This window comes from Rhinopithecus roxellana, chromosome 4 (assembly GCF_007565055.1).
Source record: "Rhinopithecus roxellana isolate Shanxi Qingling chromosome 4, ASM756505v1, whole genome shotgun sequence".
Classification (NCBI taxonomy): domain Eukaryota; kingdom Metazoa; phylum Chordata; class Mammalia; order Primates; family Cercopithecidae; genus Rhinopithecus; species Rhinopithecus roxellana.
The window spans coordinates 141,755,097-141,782,418 of record NC_044552.1 but is presented as its reverse complement, the minus strand read 5'-3'; the positions used below and the strand labels follow the sequence as shown (position 1 = coordinate 141,782,418).

At 40.0% G+C, this 27,322-nt stretch overlaps 1 pseudogene; it reads left to right on the top strand.

Annotated features, from left to right (window-relative positions):
- Positions 1–233: 233 nt before the first annotated feature.
- LOC104669212 lies at positions 234–26,784 on the top strand (annotated as a pseudogene).
- The last annotated feature ends 538 nt before the right edge of the window (positions 26,785–27,322 follow it).

The window sequence follows — 27,322 nt, the reverse complement described above, 5'->3', positions numbered from 1 at the left end:
GGGTCCCCAAGTAGGCCATTCATGCCTGGCACTGAGAGGTAACAATGTGCTAGTAGCCCTCACTCTTGGCGCCTCCTCGGCTTCAGCATCCACTCTGGCAGGGCTTGAGGAGCCCTTCAGCCCACCACTGCACTGTGAGAGACCCTCTCTGGGCTGACCTAGGGCCTGAGCAGGCTCCCTCTGCTTGCCGGGAGGTGCAGAGGGAGAGGCACGGGCGGGAACCGGGGCTGTGCATGGCGTTCGCAGGCCAGCGCAAGTTCCAGCAGGCACGGATGCAGGCTTGGTGGGCCCCGCACTCCGAGCAGCCACCAGCCCAGGGCAGTGAGGGACTTAGCACCCAGGCTAGCAGTTGTGGAGGCTGCGCTGGGTCCCCCAGCACTGCTGGCCTGCATGCACCACACTCAAATTCTCACCGGCCTCAGCCACCTCCCCTGGGGGCAGGGCTGGGGACCTGCCGCCCGCCATGTCTAAGTACCCCCCTCCGTGGTGGGCTACCCTGAGGCGGAGCCTCCCCTAAGGGCGCCACCCCCTGCTCCGTGGCACCGGGTCCCATCCACCGCCCAAGGGCTGAGGAGCACAGGTGCGTTTTGCGACTGGTGGGCAGCTCTGCCTGCAGCCCCTGTGCAGGATCCACTAGGTGAAGCCAGCCCAGTTCCTGAGTTTAGTGGGGACTCCGAGAACTTTTCTGTCTAGCATTGTGTCTAGCTAAGGGATTGTAAAGGCACCAGTCAGCACTCTGTGTCTAGCTCAGGGTTTGTAAATACACCAGTCAGTACTCCCTGTCTAGCTCAAGGTTTGTGAATACACCAATGGGTACTCTGTATCTAGCTAACCTAGTGGGGACTTGGAGAACATTTCTGTCTAGCACTCTGTGTCTAGCTCAGGGATTGTAAATGCACCAATCAGCACCCTGTCAAAATGGTCCAATCAGCTCTCTGTAAAATGGACCAATCAGCTCTCTGTAAAATGGACCAATCAGCAGGATGTGGATGGGGCCAGATAAGGGAATAAAAGCAGGTTGCGAGGCAGCTGCCCGCAACTGGTTGGGGTCCCCTTCCACAGTGTGGAAGGTTTGTTTTTTCCTTCTTTGCAATAAATCTAGCTGTGGCTCACTCTTTGGGTCCATGTTACCTTTATGAGCTGTAACACTAACACTCACCGGGAAGGTCTGCAGCTTTACTCCTGCGGCCAGCAAGACCATGAACCCACCAGGAGGAATGAACAACTCAAGAGAGAGGGAACGAACAACTCCAGATGCACTGCATTATGAGCTATAACACTCACCCTGAAGGTCTGTAGCTTCACTCCTGAAGCCAGCAAGACCACGAACCCACCAGAAGGAAGAAACTGCAGACACATCTGAACATCTGAAGGAACAAACTCTGGACTACCATATTTAAGAGCTGTAACACTCACCGCGAGGGTCCACGGTTTCATTCTTGAAGTCAGTGAGACCAAGGACCCACCAGTTCTGGACAAAGCACACAGGGACCCATTGGGAGGGCAGCCAGAGAAGCAGGGGAAAACACCACAGGGATAAGGAAATCTCCAGCTGAACTTTGTAACTTGAACCAGGCAAGAACACTCCTGGCCAAAATGGGGGAGGGCATGAATGTGGTATACAGACTCCACAGGTAGAGGAAGAACAAAACCCTCTTTTATTCACAGCTGGGAGGTGGGTAGCCTTGAGAAAGTTCTCAAGCCCAGCTCACCTACCATCTGGAAACAGACTCAGGGCAGTTAGTGGGGGCACAGTGAGAGTGAGACCAGTTCTTTGGTTTGTATGGGAGCCAGGTGAGGCCTATGACTGCTGATTTTCCTCCACTTCCCTGACAACCTGCATGACTCAGCAGAGGCAGCCATAATCCTCCTAGATACACAACTCCATTGACCTGGGAACCTCGACCACATCCCCCACAGCACCAGCATCGAGATCTGCCCAAGAAGAGTCTGAGCTCAGACACCACTAGCCCTTCCCCGACCTGATCGACCATCCCTAACCTCCCTGGTAGCAGAAGACAAAGGGCATAGAATTTTCAGAGTTCTAGGGTCCTGCCCACTGCCGATCCCTCTTCACACTACCACAGCTGATGCTCTCTGTAAAATGCCACCTCCTGGCAGGAGACCAACCAGCACAAAATAGAGTTAACCACCAAAGCTAAGAACCCTCACAGAGTCCAATTCACCCTCCTGTCATCTCCACCAGAAAAGTACTGTATCCACAGCTGAATGACCAATAAATGGTTCGCTTCACAGGACTCTGTGCAGACAACCCCCAGTACCAGCCCAGAGCCAGGTAGACTTGCTGGGTGGCTACACCCAGAAGAAAGACAACAATCACTGCAGTTTGGCTCAAGGAAGTCACATCCATAGGAAAGTGGGGAGAGTACTACATGAAAGGAACACCCTGTGGGACAAAAGAATGTGAACAAAAGCCTTCAGCCCTAGACCTTCCCTCTGACGGAGTCTACCCAAATAAAAAGGAACCAGAAAACCAACTCTGGTAATATCACAAAACAAGGCTCTTCAACAACCCCCAAAAAATCACACTAGTTCACCAACAATGGATCTAAACCAAGAAGAAATCCCTGATTTACCTGTAAAAGAATTCAGGAATTTAGTTATTAAGCCAATCAGGCAGGCACTAGAGAAATGCAAAGCCCAATGCAAGGAAATCAAAAAAAAAAAAAAAAAAAAAAAAATGATACAAGAGGTGAAGGGAGAAATATTCAAGGAAATAGACAGCACAAAGGAAAAACAATCAAAACCTCAAGAACGATTGCAAACACTTACAGAAATGCAAAACGCTCTGGAGAGTCTCAGCTATAGAATTTAACAAGTAGACGAAAGAAATTCAGAGCTTGAAGACAAGGTCTTTGAATTAAATCAATCCAACAAAGACAAAGAAAAAATAATAAAATATGAACAAAGGTTACAAGAATTCTGGGATTATGTTAAATGACCATACATAAGAATAATCAATATTCCTGAGGAAGAAGAGAAAACTAAAATTTGGAAAATATATTTGGGTGAATAATCAAGGAAACTTCCCCGCCCTTGTCAGACACCTAGAAATCCAAATACAAGAAGCATAAAGAAAACCTGGGAAATTCATTGCAAAAGATCATTACCTAGGCACATTGTCATCAGGTTATCTAAAGTTAAGACAAAGGAAAGACTATAAAGAGCTGTGAGACAGACGTACCAGGTAACATATAAAGGGAAACCTATCATATTAACAGCAGATTTCTCAGCAGAAACCCTACAGACTAGAAGGGATTGGCACCATATCTTCAGCCTCGTGAAACAAAACAATTATCAGCCAAGAATTTTGTATCCAGCAAAATTAAGCATCATATATGAGGGAAAGATACAGTATTTTCAGGCAAACAAATGCTGAGAAAATTCACCACTACCAAGCTACCACTACAAGAACTACTAAAAGGAGCTCTAAATCTTGAAACAAGTCCATGAACCACATCAAAACAATACCTCTTTAAAGCATAAATCATACAGAACCTATAAAACAAAAATACAACTTAAAAGCAAAAATTAAAAAAAAAAACAAAGTACACAGGCAACAAATAGCATGAAGAATGCAAGGGTACCTCACATTTTAATACAAATAATGAATGTAAATGGCCTAAAAGTTCCACTTAAAAGACACAGAACTGCAGAATGGATTAAAAACTCACCAAACAACTATCTGCTGCCTTCAGAAGACTCACCTAACACATAAGAACTCACATAAAGTAGAGGGATGGAAACAGGCATTTCATGAAAATGGACACCAAAATTGAGCAGGGATAGTTATTCTTATACCAGACAAAACAAACTTTAAAGCAACAGTAGTTAAAAGAGACAAAGGGGGACATTATATAATGGTAAAAGGCCTTGCCAAACAGGAAAATATCACCCAACATATATCCACCTAACACTGGAACTTCCAAATTTATAAAATAATTACTAATAGACCTAAGACATGAGACAGACAGCAACACAATAATAGTATGGGACTTCAGTACTCCACTGACAGCACTACACAGGTCATCAAGACAGAAAATCAACAAAGAAACAATGGATTTAAACTATACCTTGGAACAAATGGACTTAACAAATATATAGATATATAAAGAAGCTGTCATCCAACAACCATAGAATACACATTCTATTCAACAGTGCATGGAACTTTCTCCAAAATAGACCATATGATAGGCTATAAAACAAGCCTCAATAACTTTAAGAAAACTGAAATTATATCAAGTACTCTCTCAGACCACAGTGGAATAAAACAAAATCAACTCAAAAAGGAAGCTTCAAAACCATGCAAATACTAGGAAATTAAATAACCTGCTCCTGAATGGGCACTGGGTCAAAAACATAATCAAGATGGAAATTAAACACTTCTTCAAACTGAATGACAATACAAAAACTATCAAAACTTCTGGGATACAGCAATGGCGGTGCTAAGAGGAAAGTTCATAGCCCTAAGCACCTACATCAAAGAGACTGAAAGAGCACAAACTGATATTCTAAGGTCACATCTCAAAAAGCTAGAGAAAGAAAAACAAATCAAACCTAAACCCAACAGAAGAAAGGAAATAACCAAGATCAGAGCAGAACTAAATGAAACTGAAACAACAACAACAAAAATACAAAAGATACAAAACTCTGTTTCTTTAAAAAGATACATAAAATTGATAGACCACTGGCAAGATGAACCAAGAAAAGAAGAGAGAAAATCCAAATAACCTAAGAAATGAAACAGGAGATATTACAACTGACACCACTGAAATTGAAAAGTTCATTCAAGGCTACTATGAACAGCTTTATCCACATAAACTAAACAACCTAGAAGAGATAGATAAATTCCTTGAAAACTACAACCCTCTTAGTTTAAATCAGGAACAATTAGGCGCCCTAAACAGATCAATAAGAATCAGTGAGATTGAAATGGTAATAAAAAATCACCAATAAAAAAACTCCAGGGCCAGACAGATTCACAGCAGAATTCTACCAGACATTCAAAAAAGAATTAATACCAATCCTTTTGAAACTAGGTAATGATCATTACCCCATCTAGACAGAGAAAGAAGGCACCCTCCCTAATTCATTCTATGATGCCAGTACCACACTAATACCCAAACCAGGAAAGGACATAACCAAAAAAGAAAACTACAGACCAATATCCTTGATGAACATAGATACTAAAATCCTAAACAAAATACTAGCAAACCAAATCTAACAACATATCAAAAAGATAATCTACCATGATCAAGTAAGTTTCATACCAGGAATGCAGGGATGATTTAACATATGCAAGTTAATAAACGTGATACATGGGAGGTTCCAAGATGGCTGAATAGGAACAGCTCCAGTCTGCAGCTCCCAGAGTGAGTGATGCAGAAGATGGGTGATTTCTGCATTTCCAACTGAGGTACCAGGTTCATCTCACAGGGGCTTGTAAGGCAGTCAGTACAGCAAATGGAACAGGGTGAGACATCACCTCACCCAGAAGCACAAGGGGTAGGGGAATTCACGTTCCTAGCAAAGGGAAGCCGTCACAGATGGTACCTACCTGGAAAGTCGGGACACTTCCACCCTAATACTATGCTTTTCCAACGACCTTAGCAAACGGCACACCAGGAGATTATATCCCACACCTGGCTCAAAGGGTCCCATGCCAACGGAGCCTTGCTCACTGCTAGCACAGCAGTCTGAGATCGAACTGCGAGGCAGCAGTGAGGCTGGAGGAGGGGAGTCCACCATTGCTGAGGCTTGAGTAGGTAAACAAAGCAGCAGGGAAGCTCGAACTGGGTGGAGACTACTGCAGCTCAAGGAGGCCTGCCTGCCTCTGTAGACACCACCTCTGGGGGCAGGGGATAGCTGAACGAAGGGCAGCAGAAACTTCTGTAGATTTAAACGTCCCTGTCTGAAGCTTTGAAGAGAGTAGTGGTTCTCACAGCACAGAGTATGAGATCTGAGAAGGGAGAGACGGCCTCCTCAAGTGGGTCCCTGACCCCCGAGTAGCCTAACTGGGAGGCACCTCCCAGTAGGGGGCGATTGACACCTCATATGGCTTGGTGCCCCTCTGAGACGAAGCTTACAGAGGAAGGATCAGGCAGCAATATCTGCCATTCTGCAGCCTCTGCTGGTGATACCCAGGCAAACAGGGTCTGGAGTGGATCCCCAGCAAATTCCAACAGACCTGCAGTTGAGAGTCTTGACTGTTAGAAGGAAAACTAACAAGCAGAAAGGATATCCACATCAAAACCCCATCAGTACATCACCATCATCAAAGACCAAAGGTAGATAAAACCACAAAGATGGGGAGAAAACAGAGCAGAAAAGCTGAAACTTCTAAAAATCAAAGAGTCTCTTCTCCTCCAAAGAGCACAGCTCCTTGCCAGCAATGGAACAAAGCAGGTTGGAGAATGACTTTGACGAGTCGAGAGAAGAAGGCTTCAGACGACTGGTAATAACAAACTTCTCTGAGCTAAAGGAGGATGTTCGAACCCATCACAAAAAAGCTGAAAACATTGAAAAAAGATCAGACGAATGGCTAACTAGAATAACCAGTGTAGAGAAGTCCTTAAATTACCAGATGGAGCTGAAAACCATGGCATGAGAACTACATGATGCATGCACAAGCTTCAGTACCCGATTTGATCAAGTGGAAGAAAGGGTATCAGTGATTAAAGATCAAATTAATGAAATGAAGTGAGAAGAGAAGTTTAGAGAAAAAAGAGTAAAAAGAAATGAAGAAAGCCTCCAAGAAATATGGGACTATGTGAAAAGACCAATCAGATGTAGATGTAATCACTTTTACTACACCTGAAAGTGATGGGGAGAATGGAACCAAGTTGGAAAACACTCTGCAGGATATTATCCAGGAGAACTTCCCCAAATTCGCAAAGCAGGGCAACATTAAAATTCAGGAAATACAGAGAATGCTACAAAGATACTCCTTGAGAAGAGCAACTCCAAGACACATCATTGTCAGATTCAACAAACTTGAAATGAAGGAAAAAATGGTAAGGGCAGACAGAGAGAAAGGTTGGGTTACCCACAAAGGGAAGCCCATCAGACTAACAGCAGTCTCTCGGCAGAAACTCTATAAGCCAGAAGAGAGTGGGGGTCAATATTCAACATTCTTAAAAAAAAGAATTTTGAACCCAGAATTTCATATCCAGCCAAGCTTCATAAGTGAAGGAGAAATAAAATCCTTTACAGACAAGCAAATGCCGAGAGATTTTGTCACCACCAGGCCTGCCTTACAAGAGTCCTGAAGGAAGCACTAAACATGGAAAGGAACAACCAACATGAGCCACCCCAAAAACATCCCAAATTGTAAAAACCATCGATGCTGTGATGAATCTGCATCAACTAATGAGCAAAATACCCACCTAACATCATAATGACAGGATCAGGTTCACACATAACAATATTAACCTTAAATGTAAATGGGCTAAATGCTCCAACGAAAAGACACAGAATGAAAATTGTATGAAGAGTCAAGACCCATCAGTGTGCTGTATTCAGCAGACCCATCTCATGAGCAGAGAAACACATAGGCTCAAAATAAAGGGATGGAAGAAGATCTACCAAGCAAATGGAAAACAAAAAAAGCAGGGTTTGCAATCCTAGTCTCTGATAAAACAGACTTTAAACCAACTAAGACAAAAAGAACAAAGAAGGTCACATAATGGTAAAGGGATCAATTCAACAATAAAAGGTAACAATCCTAAATATATATGCACCCAACACAGGAGCACCCAGATTCATAAAGCAAGTCCTTAGAGACCTACAAAGAGACTTAGATTCCCACACAATAATAATGGGAGACTTTAACACCCCACTGTCAACATTAGACAGATCAATGAGACAGAAAGTTCACAAGGATATCCAGGAATTGAACTCAGCTCTACACCAAGCAGACCTAATAGACATCTACAGAACTCTCCACCCCAAGTAAACAGAATATACATTCTTCTCAGCACCACAACGCACTTATTCCAAAATTGACCATATAGTTGGAAGGAAAGCACTTCTCAGCAAATGTAAAAGAACAGAAATTATAACAAACTGGTCTCTCAGACCACAATGCAATCAAACTAGAACTCAAGACTAAGAAACTCACTCAAAACCGCTCAACTACATGGAAACTGAAAAACCTGCTCCTGAGTGACTACTGGGTACATAACAAAATGAAGGCAAAAATAAAGATGTTCTTTGAAACCAATGAGAACAAAGACACAACATACCAGAATCTCTGGGACACATTTAAAGCAGTGTGGAGAGGAAAATTTATAGCACTAAATGCCCACAAGAGAAAGCAGGAAAGATATAAAGTTGACATCCTAACATCACAATTAAAAGAACTAGAGAAGGAAGAACAAACACATTCAAAAGCTAGCAGAAGGCAAGAAATAACTAAGATCAGAGCAGAACTGAAGGAGATGGAGACACACAAAAAAAACCCTTCAAAAAATTAATGAATCCAGGAGCCGGTTTGTTGAAAGGATCAACAAAATTGATAGACTGGTATCAAGATTAATAAAGAAGAAAAGAGAGAAGAATCAAATAGATGCAATAAAAAATGATAAAGGAGATATCACCACCGATTCCACAGAAATACAAACTACCAACAGAGAATAGTATAAACACCTCTATGCAAATGAACTAGAAAATCTAGAAGAAATGGATAAATTCCTAGACACATACACCCTCTCAAGACTAAACCAGGAAGAAGTTGAATCCCTGAATAGACCAATAACAGGTTCTGAAATTGAGGCAATAATTAATAGCCTACCAACCAAAAAAAGTCCAGGACCAGACAGATTCACAGCCGAATTCTACCAGAGGTACAAGGAGGAGCTGGTACCATTCCTTCTGAAACTATTCCAATCAACAGAAAAAGAGGGAATCCTCCCTAATTTATTTTATGAGGCCAGTATCATCCTGATACCAAAGCCTGGCAGAGACACAGCAAAAAAAAAAAAAAAAAAAAAAAAAAAAAAAAAGAGAGAGAGAGAATTTCAGACCAATATCCCTGATGAACATCAAAGCAAAAATCCTCAATAAAATACTGGCAAACCGAATCCAGCAGCACATCAAAAAGCATATCCACCACAATCAAGTTGACTTCCTCCCTGGGAAGCAAGGTTGATTCAACATATGCAAATCAATAAACCTAATGTATCATATAAACAGAACCAAAGACAAAAACCACATGATTATCTCAATAGATGCAGAAAAGGCCTTTGACAAAATTCAACAGCATTTCATGCTAAAAACTCTCAATAAACTAGCTATTGATGGAACGTATCTCAAAAAAATAAGAGCTATTTATGACAAACCCACAGCCCATATCATACTGAATGGGCAAAACTGGAAGCATTCCTTTTGAAAACCGGCACAACACAAGGATGCCCTCTCTCACCACTCCTATTGAACATAGTGTTGAAAGTTCTGGCCAGGGAAATCAGGCAAGAGAAAGAAATAAAGGGTATTCAGTTAGGAAAAGAAGAAGTCAAATTGTCCCTGTTTGCAGATGACATGATTTTATGTTTAGAAAACCCCATTGTCTCAGCCCAAAATCTCCTTAAGCTGGTAAGAAACTTCAGCAAAGTCTCAGGATACAAAATTAATGTGCAAAAATCACAAGCATTCCTATACACCAACAACAGACAAACAGAAAGCCAAATCATGAGTGAACTCCCATTCACAATTGCTTCAAAGAGAATAAAATACCTAAGAATCCAACTTACAAGGGATGTGAAGGACCTCTTCAAGGAGAAATACAAACCACTGCTCAATGAAATAAAAGAGGACACAAACAAATGGAAGAACATTCCACGCTCATGGATAGGAAGAATCAATATCATGAAAATGGCTACACTGATCAAGGTAATTTATAGATTCAATGCCATCCCCTCAAGCTATCAATGACTTTCTTCACAGAATTGGCAAAAGCTACTTTAAAGTTCATATGGAACCAAAAAAGAGCTCACACTGCCAAGACAATCTTAAGCAAAAAGAACAAAGCTGGAGGCATCACGCTACCTGACTTCAAACTATACTACAAGGCTACAGTTAACAAAACAGCATGGTACTGGTACCAAAACAGAGATAATAGACCAACGGAACAGAATAGAGCCCTCAGAAATAATACCACACATCTAAAACCATCTGATGTTTGACAAACCTGACAAAAAGCAAGGGGCAAAGGATTCCCCATTTAATAAATAGTACTGGGAAAACTGACTAGCCATATGTAGAAAGTTGAAACTGGATGCCTTCCTTACACCTTATACAAAAATTAATTCAAGATGGATTAAAGACTTAAATGTTAGACCTAAAACCATAAAAACCCTAGAAGAAAACCTAGGCAATACCATTCAGGCCATAGGCATGGGAAAGGACTTCATGATTAAAACACCAAAAGCAAAGGCAAAAAAAAAAGCCAAAATTGACAAATGGGATCTAATTAAACTAAAGAGCTCTGCACAACAAAAGAAACTGTCATCAGAGTGAACAGGCAAACTATAGAATGGGAGAAAATTTTTGCAATCTATCCATCTGACAAAGGGCTAATATCCAGAATCTACACAGAACTTAAACAAATTTACAAGAAGAAAACAACCCCATCAAAAAGTGGGCAAAGGATATGAACAGACACTTCTAAAAAGAAGACACTTATGCAGCCAAAAGACACATGAAAAAATGCTCATCGCCACTAGCCATCAGAGAAATGCAAATCAAAACCACAATGAGATACCATCTCACACCGATTAGAATGGCGATCTAAGTCAGGAAACAACAGGTGCTGGAGAGGATGTGGAGAAATAGGAACACTTTTACACTGTTGGTGGGAATGTAAACTAGTTCAACCATTGTGGAAGACAGTGTGGCAATTCCCCAAGGATCTAGAACTAGAAATACCATTTGACCCAGCGATCCCATTACTGGGCATATACCCAAATGATGTAAATCGTGTTGCTATAAAGACACATGTACACATATGTTTATTGCGGCACTATTCACAATAGCAAAGACTTGGAATCAACCCAAATGTCCATCAATGATAGACTGGACTAAGAAAATGTGGCAAATATACACCATGGAATACTATGCAGCCATAAAAAAGGAACATTGATGTAGCTGGAAACCATCATTCTGAGCAAACTATTGCAAGGACAGAAAACCAAACACTGCATGTTCTCACTCATAGGTGGGAATTGAGCAATGGGAACACTTGGACACAGGGGAACATCACACACCAGGGGCTGTCGTGGGGTAAGGGGAGGGGGGAGGGATAGCATTAGGAGATAAACCTAATGTAAATAAGTTAGCGGGTGCAGCATACCAACATGGCACATGTATACATATGTAACAAACCAGCACGTTGTGCGCATGTACCATAGAACTCAAAGTATAATAATAATAATAAAAGAAAAAAGAAAAAATAGCAAAAAAAAAAAGTGATACACTACACAAACAGAATTAAAAATAAAAATCATGTGATAATCTCTATGGATGCAGAAAAAGCATTGAACAAAATCCAGCTTTCCTTTAAGATTAAAACTCTCAGCAAAACTGGCCTTCAAGTGACATCCCTCAATGTAATAAAAGCCATCTATGAAAAACTCACAGCCAACATAACACTGAATGGGAAAAAGTTGAAAGCATTCCTTCTAGAACTGAAACAAGACAAGGATGCCCACTCTCACCACTCCCCTTAACATACTACTGGAAGTCCAAGCCAGAGCAATCAGACAAGAGAAAGAAATAAAAGCAACCAAATCATTAAAGAGGAAGTCAAACTGCCCCTGTTTGTTGATGATATGATCAACCACCTTGAAAATCCTAAAGATTTCCGGAAAGCTCCTGGAACTCATTAAAGAGTTCAGCGAAGTTTCTGGATACAAGATTAATGTACACAAATCAGTAGCTCTTCTATACAACAACAGCAACCAAGTGGAGAATCAAATCACGAACTCTATCCCTTTTACAACAGCTGCAAGAAAAATAAAATACTTAGTAGTATGCCTAACCAAGGAGGGAGAAGATCTCTACAAGGAAAACTACAAAACACTGTGAAAGCAATCACAGATGACACAAATGGAAACACATCCCAGTCTCATGGATGCATAGAATAAATACTGTGAAAATGACCATATTGCCAAAAGCAATATACAAATTCAGTGCAATCCTAATGAAAATGCCACCATCATTCTTCACCGAATTAGCAAAAAAAAATTTCAAAATTCATATGAAACTAAAAAAGAGCCTACATAGCCAAAGTAAGACTAAGCAAAAAGAGTACAAAATCTGGAGGCATTACATTACCTGATTTCAAACTATACTATAACAACATAGTCACCAAAACAGCATGGTACTGGTATAGAAAAAGGCACATTGATCAGTGGAACAGAATAGAGAACCCAGAAATAAACTCAAATACTTATAGCCAACTGATCTTTGACCAAGCAAACAGAAACACAAAATGAGGAAAGGACACCCTTTTCCACAAATGGTGCTGGAATAATTGGCTAGACACATGTAGGAGAATGAAACTGGATCCTCATCTCTTACCTTACACAAAAATCAACTCAAGATGGATTAAGGACTTAAATCTAAGACCTAAAACTATAAAAATTCTAGAAGATAATATTAGAAAAACTCTTCTAGACATTGGCTTAGGCAAGAATTTCATGACCAAAATCCCAAAAGCAAATGCAATAAAAACAAAGATAAATAACTGGGATCTAATTAAAAGAGTTTTTGCATAGCAAAGGGATCAGTTAGCAGAATAAATAAACAACCTACAGAGTGGGAGAAAATCTTCACAATCTATTCATCTGACAAAGGACTAATATCCAGAATCTACTACAAATTCAAACAGTAAGAAAAAAACAATCCCATCAAAAAGGGGGCTAAGGACAGGAATAGACAATTCTTTTTTTTTTATTATTATTATACTTTAAGTTCTAGGGTACATGTGCATAACGTGTAGGTTTGTTACATATGTATACTTGTGCCATGCTGGTATACTGCACCCATCAACTCGTCAGCACCCCTCAAGTCATCATTTATATCAGGTATAACTCCCAATGCAATCCCTCCCCCCTCCCCCCTCCCCATGATAGGCCCCGATGTGTGATGTTCCCCTTCCCGAGTCCAAGTGATCTCATTGTTCAGTTCCCACCTATGAGTGAGAATATGCGGTGTTTGGTTTTCTCTTCTTGTGATAGTTTGCTAAGAATGATGGTTTCCAGCTGCATCCATGTCCCTACAAAGGACATGAACTCATCCTTTTTTATAGCTGCATAATATTCCATGGTGTATATGTGCCACATTTTCTTAATCCAGTCTGTCACAGATGGACATTTGGCTTGATTCCAAGTCTTTGCTATTGTGAATAGTGCCACAATAAACATACGTGTGCATGTGTCTTTATAGCAGCATGATTTAAAATCCTTTGGGTATATACCCAGTAGTGGGATGGCTGGGTCATATGGTACATCTAGTTGTAGATCCTTGAGGAATCGCCATACTGTTTTCCATAATGGTTGAACTAGTTTACAGTCCCACCAACAGTGTAAAAGTGTTCCTATTTCTCCACATCCTCTCCAGCACCTGTTGTTGCCTGACTTTTTAATGATTGCCATTCTATCTGGTGTGAGATGGTATCTCATTGTTGTTTTGATTTGCATTTCTCTGATGGCCAGTGATGATGAACATTTTTTCATGTGTCTGTTGGCTGTATGAATGTCTTCTTTTGAGAAATGTCTGTTCATATCCTTTGCCCACTTTTTGATGGGGTTGTTTGTTTTTTTCTTGTAAATGTGTTTGAGTTCTTTGTAGATTCTGGATATTAGCCCTTTGTCAGATGAGTAGATTGCAAAAATGTTCTCCCATTCTGTAGGTTGCCTGTTCACTCTGATGGTAGTTTCTTTTGCTGTGCAGAAGCTCTTTAGTTTAATTAGATCCCATTTGTCAATTTTGGTTTTTGCTGCCGTTGCTTTTGGTGTTTTAGACATGAAGTCCTTGCCCATGCCTATGTCCTGAATGGTACTACCTAGGTTTTCTTCTAGGGTTTTTATGGTATTAGGTCTAACATTTAAGTCTCTAATCCATCTTGAATTAATCTTCGTATAAGGAGTAAGGAAAGGATCCAGTTTCAGCTTTCTACTTATGGTTAGCCAATATTCCCAGCACCATTTATTAAATAGGGAATCCTTTCCCCATTTCTTGTTTCTCTCAGGTTTGTCAAAGATCAGATGGCTGTAGATGTGTGGTATTATTTCTGAGGATTCTGTTCTGTTCCATTGGTCTATATCTCTGTTTTGGTACCAGTACAATGCTGTTTTGGTTACTGTAGCCTTGTAGTATAGTTTGAAGTCAAGTAGCGTGATGCCTCCAGCTTTGTTCTTGTGACTTAGGATTGTCTTGGCAATGCGGGCTCTTTTTTGGTTCCATATGAGCTTTAAAGCCGTTTTTTCCAGTTCTGTGGAGAAACTCATTGGTAGCTTGATGGGGATGGCATTGAATCTATAAATAACCTTGGGCAGTATGGCCATTTTCACGATATTGATTCTTCCTATCCATGAGCATGGTATGTTCTTCCATTTGTTAGTATTCTCTTTTATTTCACTGAGCAGTGGTTTCTAGTTCTCCTTGAAGAGGTCCTTGACATCCCTTGTAAGTTGGATTCCTAGGTATTTTATTCTCTTTGAAGCAAGTGTGAATGGAAGTTCATTCATGATTTGGCTCTCTGTTTGTCTGTTACTGGTGTATAAGAATGCTTGTGATTTTTGCACATTGATTTTGCATCCTGAGACTTTGCTGAAGTTGCTTATCAGCTTCAGGAGATTTTGGGCTGAGACGATGGGGTTTTCTAAATATACAATCATGTCATCTGCAAACAGGGACAATTTGACTTCTTCTTTTCCTAACTGGATACCCTTGATTTCTTTCTCTTGCCTGATTGCCCTAGCCAGAACTTCCAACACTATGTTGAATAGGAGTGGTGAGAGAGGGCATCCCTGTCTTGTGCCAGTTTTCAAAGGGAATTATTCCAGTTTGTGCCCTTTCAGTATGATATTGGCTGTGGGTTTGTCATAAATAGCTCTTATTATTTTGAGGTACGTTCCATCAATACCGAATTTATTGAGCGTTTTTAGCATGAAGGGCTGTTGAATTTTGTCAAAAGCCTTTTCTGCATCTTTTGAGATAATCATGTGGTTCTTGTCTTGAACGACTCTGTCTGACAGCTTTGAAGAAGCAGTGGATCTCCCAACATGGAGGTTGAGATCTGAGAACAGACAGACTGCATGCTCAAGTGGGTCCCTGACCCCTGAGTAGCCCAACTGGGAGATATCCCCCACTAGGGGCAATCTGACACCCCACACCTCACAGGGTGGAGTACACCTCTGAGAGGAAGCTCCCAAAGTAAGAATCAGACAGGTACACTCGCTGTTCAGCAATATTCTATCTTCTGCAACCTCTGCTGCTGATACCCAGGCAAACAGGGTCTGGAGTGGACCTCAAGCAATCTCCAACAGACCTACAGCTGAGGGTCCTGACTATTAGAAGGAAAACTATCAAACAGGAAGAACACCTATACCAAAACCCCATCAGTACGTCACCATCATCAAAGACCAGAGGCAGATAAAACCACAAAGATGGGGAAGAAGCAGGGCAGAAAAGCAGGAAATTCAAAAAATAAGAGCGCATCTCCCCCTGCAAAGGAGCGCAGCTCATCGCCAGCAACGGATCAAAGCTGGTCAGAGAATGACTTTGATGAGACGAGAGAAGAAGGCTTCAGTCCATCAAACTTCTCAGAGCTAAAGGAGGAATTACGTACCCAGCGCAAAGAAACTAAAAATCTTGAAAAAAGAGTGGAAGAATTGATAGCTAGACTAATTAATGCAGAGAAGGTCATAAATGAAATGACAGAGATGAAAACCATGACACGAGAAGTACGTGACAAATCCACAAGATTCAGTAACCGACTCGATCAACTGGAAGAAAGAGTATCAGCGATTGAGGATCAAATGAATGAAATGAAGCGAGAAGAAAACCATAAGAAAAAAGAAGAAAAAGAAATGAACAAAGCCTGCAAGAAGTATGGGATTATGTAAAAAGACCAAATCTACATCTGATTGGGGTGCCTGAAAGTGAGGGGGAAAATGGAACCAAGTTGGAAAACACTCTTCAGGAATAGACAATTCTTAACAGATGATATACAAATGGCCAACAAACATATGAAAAAAGCCAAACATCACGAATTATCTGGAAAATAGAAATCAAAACCACAATGCGATACCACCTTACTCCTTCAAGAACGGCCGTAATCAAAAAATTTAAAAAACGGTAGATGTTGGCTTGGATGCAGTGAAGAGGGAACACCTCTATGCTGCTGGTGGAAATGTAAACTAGTACAATCTTTATGGAAAACAATGTGAAGATTCCTTAAAGAACTACAAGTAGAACTACCATTTGATCAAGCAATCCCACTACTGGGTATCTACCCAGACAAAAAGAGATCATTATATGAAAAAAGATAGTTGCACACGCATGTTTATAGCAGCACAATTCGCAATTGCAAAATCATGAAACCAACCCAAATGCCTATAAATCAATGAGTGGATAAAGAAACTGGTATATTTATACACATGGAATACTATTGAGCCATAAAAAGGAATGAATTGACTGCATTTGCAGTGACCTGGATGAGACTGGAGACTATTATTCTCAGTGATGTAACTCAGGAATGGAAAACCAAACATTGTATGTTTCACCAATATGTGGGAGCTAAGCTATGAGGATGCAAAAGCATAAGAATGATACAATAGACTTTGGGGACTTGGGGGGAAGGGTAGGCAGGAGGTGAGGGATAAAAGACTACAAATATGGTGCAGTGTGTAATGCTCAAGTGGTAGGTGCACCAAAATCTCACATCACAGCTAAAGAACTTACTCATGTAACCAAATACCGCCTGTATCTCAATAACTTACAGCAAAATATAAAATAAATAAAATTAAAATAAATAATTATTGCTAATAAGCTAAAAAAAATGTCTCTAATGCTATAAAAGGGGCTAGACATAATGTGTGTGATTCAATGAGAACTGAGACTAGTCATAATTTCAGAAGATAGATCTGGGATCAGTAGAATGCTAAAGTTGCTAATATGAAAAGTTTTTATAAACAGCTAAATATACCTTGGGAAACCCAGCCTCTTTTCTCACTACTCACTTTCCATGCCCACAAATGGACAGAGGATGGAGATGCTGCAGCCAGGAGCTAGCATGATACAGAGAATCCCATTTAGAGGACCTGCAGCCAGAAAAGATATTCCTATGTTCATAGAGAATTAGTAGCAAATGTTTTATACAAGGGAGAATATGGGAGAAAATAACACTCATTAGCATTGCAATGCATTAGAATTATTCTAATGTGAACTTTAAACATTTTCAGATTATATTTTAAAAATTAGTAAATAGTAGAAAGAGCATGAATTATGAAAGCAATACTTCTGCCTGCAAACCCATGACACGAATGATATGGAGTAAAAGAAGAAAGTTGGCAAAATCTGGACAATACAGCAAAGAAAGTCATCCTGGGCTGGGGCAGAGGTAACCTGGTTGAGCATTTCCACTGATTTTTTCAGTAGGAATAAACTGGAAGTTAATATCAGAACTCCGATATGGGATTGATAAATGTAAAGTCTGCTAAAGCAAATGCTTTAGTAAAACATGTTAAACTTCTGGTCCTTGTCACAGTTGTGGTCATTCTCCACAAATCTTTTCTGTTATTTTCAAAATGCTAAATAATCATTATAGGAAGCTTGGTAGACAACTATCCAAACTGTGTAGCTTGAGATTCTAGTCATACACAGTGAGAAAAAACAAAACAAACAAACAAAATAAAACAAAGGATAGAATTGGAAAAAAAATGCTTCCCAGAATGTCAGTTTCTGACTCATGTTAGAATACATTTAGTAAAGTATCAATCACACTTTAAAAAACTCCAGTAAAGAACATTTCAGACCATGACTTTAGAAGATATTTTATTTTTAAAATGGCATTTCTGGATGAGTTAGTACATGATCTGACACTCGTTTAAACAAGAAAAATAAACAATCTGTTCAATCACAGTGTTCAACAGTCAATGGTTTCTAATGGCCCCTGGAGCACTGAAAACTCTGTTTACAAACCTAAAGCACATTTCTGGGACACATTTAAAGCAGTGTGTAGAGGGAAATTTATAGCACTAAATGACCACAAGAGAAAGCAGGAAAGATCTAAAATGGACACTCTAATATCACAATTAAAAGAACTAGAGAAGCAAGAGCAAACACATTCAAAAGCTAGGAGAAAGCAAGAAATAACTAAGGTCAGAGCAGAATTGAAGGAGATAAAGACAGAAAAAACCCTCCAAAAAATCAAGGAATTGAGGAGTTGGTTTTTTGAAAAGATCAACAAAATTGATAGACCGCTAGGAAGACTAATAAAGAAGAAAAGAGAGAAGAATCAAATAGATGCAATAAAAAATGATAAAGTGGATATCACCATGGACCCCACAGAAATACAAACTATCATCAGAGAATACTATAAACACCTCTACTGCAAATCAACTAGAAAATTTAGAAGAAATGGATAATTTCCTGGACACTTACACTCTCCCAACACTAAACCAGGAAGAAGTTGAATCCCTGAATAGACCAATAGCAGGCTCTGAAATTGAGACAATAATTAATAGCATACCAACCAAAAAAAGTCCAGGACCAGATGGATTCACAGCTGAATTCTACCAGAGGTACAAGGAGGAGCTGGTACCATTCCTTCTGAAACTATTCCAATCAATTGAAAAAGAGGGAATCCTCCTTAACTCATTTTATGAGGCCAACATCATCCTGATACCAAAGCCTGCCACAGACACAACAAAAAGAGAATTTTAGACCAATATCCCTGATGAACATCGATGCAAAAATCCTCAATAAAATACTGGCAAACCAGATTCAGCAGCACATCCAAAAGCTTATCCACCATGATCAAGTGGGCTTCATCCCTGGGATGCAAGGCTGGTTCAACATTCGCAAATCAATAAACATAATCCAGCATATAAACAGAACCAAAGACAAGAACCACATGATTATCTCAATAGATGCAGAAAAGGCTTTTGACAAAATTCAACAGCCCTTCATGCTAAAAACGCTCAATAAATTCGGTATTGATGGAACGTACCTCAAAATAATAAGAGCTATTTATGACAAACCCACAGCTAATATCATACTGAATGGGCACAAACTGGAAAAATTCCCTTTGAAAACTGGCACAAGACAGGGATGCCCTCTCTCACCACTCCTATTCAATATAGTGTTGGAAGTTCTCGCTAGGGCAATCAGGCAAGAGAAAGAAATCAAGGGTATCCAGTTAGGAAAAGAAGAAGTCAAATTGTCCCTGTTTGCAGATGACATGACTGTATATTTAGAAAACCCCATCGTCTCAGCCCAAAATCTCCTTAAGCTGATAAGCAACTTCAGCAAAGTCTCAGGATACAAAATCAATGTGCAAAAATCACAAGCATTCTTATACACCAGTAACAGACAAACAGAGAGCCAAATCATGAATGAACTTCCATTCACAATTGCTTCAAAGAGAATAAAATACCTAGGAATCCAACTTACAAGGGATGTCAAGGACCTCTTCAAGGAGAACTAGAAACCACTGCTCAGTGAAATAAAAGAGAATACTAACAAATGGAAGAACATACCATGCTCATGGATAGGAAGAATCAATATCGTGAAAATGGCCATACTCCCCAAGGTTATTTATAGATTCAATGCCATCCCCATCAAGCTACCAATGAGTTTCTCCACAGAACTGGAAAAAACAGGCTTTAAAGCTCATATGGAACCAAAAAAGAGCCCAGCATTGCCAAGACAATCCTAAGTCACAAGAACAAAGCTGGAGGCATCACGCTACTACCTGACTTCAAACTATACTACAAGGCTACAGTAACCAAAACAGCATGGTACTGGTACCAAAACAGAGATATAGACCAATGGAACAGAACAGAGTCCTCAGAAATAATACCACACATCTACAGCCATCTGATCTTTGACAAACCTGAGAGAAACAAGAAATGGGGAAAGGATTCCCTATTTAATAAATGGTGCTGGGAATATTGGCTAACCATAAGTAGAAAGCTGAAACTGGATCCTTTCCTTACTCCTTATACGAAGATTAATTCAAGATGGATTAGAGACTTAAATGTTAGACCTAATACCATAAAAACCCTAGAAGAAAACCTAGGTAGTACCATTCAGGACATAGGCATGGGCAAGGACTTCATGTCTAAAACACCAAAAGCAACGGCAGCAAAAGCCAAAATTGACAAATGGGATCTGATTAAACTAAAGAGCTTCTGCACAGCAAAAGAAACTACCATCAGAGTGAACAGGCAACCTACAGAATGGGAGAACATTTTTGCAATCTACTCATCTGACAAAGGGCTAATATCCAGAATCTACAAAGAACTCAAACACATTTACAAGAAAAAAACAAACAACCCCATCAAAAAGTGGGCAAAGGATATGAACAGACATTTCTCAAAAGAAGACATTCATACAGCCAACAGACACATGAAAAAATGCTCATCATCACTGGCCATCAGAGAAATGCAAATCAAAACAACAATGAGATACCATCTCACACCAGATAGAATGGCAATCATTAAAAAGTCAGGCAACAACAGGTGCTGGAGAGGATGTGGAGAAATAGGAACACTTTTACACTGTTGGTGGGATTGTAAACTAGTTCAACCATTATGGAAAACAGTATGGCGATTCCTCAAGGATCCAGAACTAGATGTACCATATGACCCAGCCATCCCACTACTGGGTATATACCCAAAGGATTATAAATCATGCTGCTATAAAGACACACGCACACGCATGTTTATTGCGGCACTACTCACAATAGCAAAGACTTGGAATCAACCCAAATGTCCATCTGTGACAGACTGGATTAAGAAAATGTGGCACATATACACCATGGAATATTATGCAGCCATAAAAAAGGATGAGTTTGCGTCCTTTGTCGGGACATGGATGCAGCTGGAAACCATCATTCTTAGCAAACTATCACAAGAACAGAAAACCAAACACTGCATGTTCTCACTCATAGGTGGGAACTGAACAATGAGATCACTTGGACTCAGGAAGGGGAACATCACACATCGGGGCCTATCATGGGGAGGGGGGAGGGGGAGGGATTGCATTGGGAGTTATACCTGATATAAATGATGAATTGAGGGGTGCTGACGAGTTGATGGGTGCAGCACATCAACATGGCACAAGTATACATATGTAACAAACCTGCACGTTATGCACATGTACCCTAGAACTTAAAGTATAAAAAAAAAAAAAAAAAAAAAAAAAAACTCCAGTAAAGAACATTTCAGACCATGACTTTAGAAGATATTATTTTTAAAGTTGCATTTCTGGGTGAGTTAGTACATGATCTGATACTAGTTTTAACAAGAGAAATAAACAATCTGTTCAATCACAGTGTTCAACAGTCAATGGTTTCTAATGGCCCCTGGAGCACTGAAAACTCTGCTTACAAACCTAATGCACATTTCCAATTCATTGACACATCTACCTAATAGGATAGATGTAGAACTTAACTGGAGTTCTGCATAATGGTGCCTCAGTTATACTTCCACATATAACAGCGCTCTTACTGATCCTGAAAGCCTGAAATATATTTCATGATATATCAGTTCTCTCCAATTACCTACCCAGACGCTCTGAAAACCTCAGAGGTTTTCAAAATGAAAGTTATTTTAAAGCAATTTATTTTGTAAAGATACACATCTCTTAAAGTTTTTTTTTTTTTTTGATCTGTCACTTGCAAGAAAATTCACAATTTGAGAAAGACTGAGAGTCGCCTTTTAAAAGTTTCACACCACTGAAGTTTAATTAACCTTGTGCCATGCATATGATGGAATTGTAAACAGATAAGCACTTTCTGCCTTGAATGAAGCCAACCTCTCTGGAGTAATTGGACACCTTGTGACCGGGAGCTCATGGACCACTCTGTGGTGGACTACGGTGTCAGCTGCATGTGGCAGATGACCACTAGAAGGATGTAGCCTCAGCCTCAGATGTGAAACAGCCTTGTAGAATGCTGATAGTTTTTTTTTTTTGTAATTCAACTAACTTCTCTAGGAAATAATTATGTAGAATCAATAACTTTAAATTAAAGAATAAAGGTTGTGAGCAAAATTCTACAAAGGAAACTCCTGCCACCCCATTGCTTTGTAAAAGATTTTTATTTTAGGATATTTTGGGGTAGACATGAGATAGTGAGTGGAGAAAGGATACACATTTAAAATTCAATTGTCCTATCCCTTGCTGCAAGGTTCTGAACTTTCTAAGAACACTTTCTAACTATAGGAAGATTTGATATGTTTATAACTACATATTTCCTAGGGAGAAAGTATAAGGTTAATTACACTCTCAAAAAAATTAATATTCCACAAACGTCAATAACCAGTGCAATGTGTGGCTAATTTGTGATTTCAAGGTTTGCAAAGTGTAATTCTGCTCAATGAGAAAGACTATTTAAAAAACAACAACAACAACAGAAAGACATGCTTAGGATCAATGTGACACAGGCACTTGGTCCCAGAAAAATGTGCTCATCTTGTGGATCAACTACGTATTTCAGGTTTCTGCAGGTGTGGATAGTAAGGGTTTTGAGGTTATGTCAGAGGAAAGCCCATGGCCAGACATTCCTTTTCTAAGTACAGGGTAACAACACAGCAGTACCTTATGCCCTGAGAAATTCTCCAACAAAATGCCTTTCACAAGCATGAGGCCACAGCTCTGAGCAGAGCAATCTCATTGACTCAACTCTTCACATAGTAGAAAACATTTTCTGGTTGTCTTTCCTCATGCAACTCATGGATCCTCAAAAGCAATTTTTGAGCACTTAATGAGATCATTGATGGGGAATTGTTTGGAAAAGTTGAAAGTTCTAAAGAAATGTCAACAATCAGTCCACCAGGCAGATGGTAAAAACAGCACAGAACGAGGCTCGTATTTCACCTCAGCCTCTTACTTAATGTGTGAACCTGGGTTCCTTAAATTTCCATTTCCTCATCTTCAAAATAAGTCTCATAGCTTCCTTGTCATGCTTCCAGACTTATTTAATAAATAAACGTTTGTATTAGTGCTCTTCATATAAATGGACTTTCTACCTTTTCTGCAATGACCTGTTCTGCATTGAAGCCAGTAGTCAACCACCCAGAGGCCTAGAAGTCAGGCTTCCCTGAGCCAATAGGCTTCCATGTGACCATTCATCAGAAAACAATGGACAGGCAGAAGAGGATAGGAAGAAAATAATGCTATAGATACACTTAAAAGTTACACCCATTTAGAACAGCTAGGCTAAGAATGAAATCTTCTTTCATAATAGTGAGTTTAAAAGAAAATTTGCTTTCATTTATGAACACCAGACTAATAGATGCCCTTACAAAAATAGTATTGGACATTTAAAAACTATTACAGCTTTTGTTAATGAACTCAAGATTCTTTGTATAACAGAGATAACACTGTGCCAGCCTAATAGGGAGCCGGTTAGAAGGCAAGTCTCATTCTTTCTCTATTCAGTCCAACCCAAGCATAGATGGAGGTAGGGGGCTTTGCCTTACACACACACAATCTAGACTCCACTCTTTATATCAGGTGGCTTGGAAAGTCTGGAGATATTAAAGAGTAATAAACATTCTCTTAAGTATTCATCCATTCCAAAATATTTCTTGAGCACTCACCATATGTGAGACACTGCTCCATATATTTGGATACATTTGTGAATAAAGCAGAAATCCCTTCCTCTGTGGAGCTTGTAATCTATTAGAGGGAGAGAAGCAATAAACAACAGACTTAATACACGAGTAAAGCACACGATTTTTTAGAGTATGGGAAGTGTTATGGGAAACAGAACAAGGTGAGCAGGGCAGGAGGGGGTCAGGCATGGGTTGGGGCTGGCCTGCAATTTCAGGCAGGACAGTCAGTGAAGATCTCTTTGAGAAGTCATATTTGAGAAAAGCCAGGTGAATTTCTGGGGGAAGAACCCCTCTAAGCATGAGAAATAGCCAGTGCAAAGGCAATGTGCCTGGGATTCCCAAGGAAGAGCAAGAAGCCAGTGTGACTACAGTATAGTGAGCAAGGAGGAAGCTGTAGGCAATGAGGTCAGAGAAGTAGAAAAGGCTGAACCTTCAGGACCCTGTAGGCCACTGGAATGGACTTGTGACTCAGACAGCATCCCTGCAAATCTTATGGCACAAATGGGTCCAAATACCTCTGCATAATCACTAGTGACCCACTGGGACTGATGTGGAAGGATAGCCTCACTTGAACAGACAGGAAGTATAAAAAATACAGGTCTTCTGTAGACAAGAAATGACTGGACGTTTCACAAGACCAGCTAGGTGTCTGGATTCTGGTGCTGCCCCTACCCAGCCTGTTCCTCCCGGAACCTGGTCACTGGTCTCACCAGCCCAGAGAATCCCTTCTAACCTCAGCAGTGGGGAAGAAGCTGGCTGTTTCTCATTAGGTTTTTCTTCTATGCATCAAGATCTCTCCTCTTCCCCCTTCCTCAGGTATAGGTTTTGTGAAACTCAGATGGCAAAATATTGACTCAGGACTTTTTTTCCCCTATTTCCCTGTGTTACCCCATCTCCAAATAAGTGAAGACAATAAATGCAGAACATCTGGCTAAGTAGAGAAAGGGAAGAGCCACAGGTTAGAAATATATATCAATAACTAAAGACTCACCAATTAATATTTTTCAACACTTTCTGTATTATTCAGGGTTCTCTAGAGGGACAGGACTAATAGGATAGATGGATATATAAAAGGGAGTTTATTAAGGAGTATTGACTCACGTGATAACAAGGTGAAGTTCCACAATAAGCCATCTGCAAGCCGAGGAGCAAGGGAGCCAGTCTGAATCCCAAAACCTCAGAAGTAGAGAAGCCAACAGTACAGTCTGCAGTCTGTGGCCAAAGGACCAAGAGCCCCTGGCAAACCACTGGTGTAAGTCCAAGAGTCCAAAAGCTGAAGAACTTGGAGTCCGATGTTAGAGGGCAGGAAGCACCCAGCTTGGGAGAACGATGAAGGCCAGAAGACTCAGCAAGTCTAGTCCTTCCACATTCCTCTGTCTCCTTTATTCTAGCTGTGCTGGCAGCTGATTAGATGATGCCCACCCAGATTGAGGGTGGATCTGCCTTTCCCAGTCCACTGACTCAAATATTAATCTCCTTTGGCAACACACTCACAGATACACCCAAGAACAATACTTTGCATGCTTCAATCCAATCAAGTTAACACTCAAAATTAATCATCACAAGCTCCAATCCTACTTGTTTCAGACTAAGCACTTGGTCAACGAACATTTACAGAGCACTTTCCATGAGCCAAGAAATTTGCTAAGTGTGAAGAGACAGCTAAGATGAGAGCTTAATCCCTACTGCCCAGGACACACAGGCTGGTAGAAAGCGAAGACAGGTAACACCAAGAAACAGCCATGTAAATGTCAGAGAATAAAATGGAGCATGCACACACAGAACCTTGTCTCATGAAGACAGCATGGGGTAAGGTGCACTGACAGCTTAATTTTTCCCTCTCCAGGGACTGCTAATGCTGCTTATAGGGGTGAAGAGAAAGAGAAGAGATTTAAGAAAGAGGCACTTAGGCAGTTCTAACCAAAATAGAAAAGTGCTATATTTTCACCACTAAAGTGTGGAATATCACATTTCTCAGGGACTCAGATCTGTGACATGAATAAGTTCTCTTTATGCTCTAAATGGAGACTAAAAAAAATTTTTTTTTTCATGAAACTCTTTCAACATGCTTCTATCTAGTGCAAATTTTGCTCCTAAAGTGAGGAAGAAATCTATAAGGAATTGAAAAGTCAGTTAAGATTTTTGAATTTTTGGGTGGAAGCAATAGCTGAGTGGCGACAGCTGCCAATTGATTGTATTGTAGGGGATAGAGTGGGGAAAGATGTTTGCTCTCCCAGAACAGCCTATCTTATTCCTTTCCTTCAGTTACCCATGGCCTAGAGTCATGTGGTGCACGTAGCAGCTGCAATGCCATCACCAGCAGAAATCTCTAATATGGTTAATTATTCAAGTTACTTCTGATTGGCAACTCTGGGCTAGAAAGTCTTGCTTCCTTCTTAGGTTTGCAGGTGAAACATGTGATACATATACAGAAAACTACATCAGCACAGTAAGTGTGGATTTCAAAATAAGAAATGTAATATTACATGGCAAAATAATCAAGCTTCAACTAGGGGACACAACAGGCCAGGAAAGATTTTGATCATCTCCAGTTATTACACAGGAGCCCAAGGCATCATAGTTGTGTATGATATGACAGATCAGTAGTCCTTCAATAATGTTAAATAGTGGTTGCAGGAAATTGATCACTATGTCAGTGAAAATGTCAACAAATTGTTGGTAGGAAACAAATGTGATTGGCCCACAAAGAAAGTAGACTACACAACAACAAAGGAATTTGCTGGAATTCCATTTTTGGAAACCCATTTGCTAAGAACACAGCAAATGTAGAACAGACTTTCATGACAATAGCATCTGATATTAAAAAGCAAATGGGACTAGGGCAACAGCTGGTGAGGCAAAGAAGTCTAATTTTAAAATTTACACCACTTTGGTCAAGGAGTCAGGTGAAAGTTGATGCTAAAATTTGCTTCCATCCTTTTCTCATGACAATAAATTTGCAATCTAAACCCAAATGAAAAAAACAAAATTGCCTGAATTTTACTGTATGTAGCTGCACTATAACAGATTCTTATCATATCCACAAATGTCAGAGGTTGTAAATAGTCCATATGGACTTTTTTTTTTTATTAATTTGACTCAAGATAGCTAATTTCAGTTTCAGAAAAGTTTGATACTTTTGTGTGCTGCTTCATAAAATACTATGTGTAATCCTTGCCACTTTCCTGGTACCAGACTAAGTCCCATGATTTCTTTTGTAAAGTTAGAATATATATTTTTTTGATATTTACATTGGCATGTTTAGATGTCAGCGTTAATCTTCTGAAGTTCAGCCATTTTGTATTAAACAGCAAAAGCAGTCTGTCACTTCCATGTATACAGACGTTACATGTAAGATCTGATTTGCTAGTTCTTCCTTGTAGTTATAAATGGAAAGATTATACCTTTTAATTAATGGTTTCTTTATACCCTGCATATAATTTGTGGATGCAGGA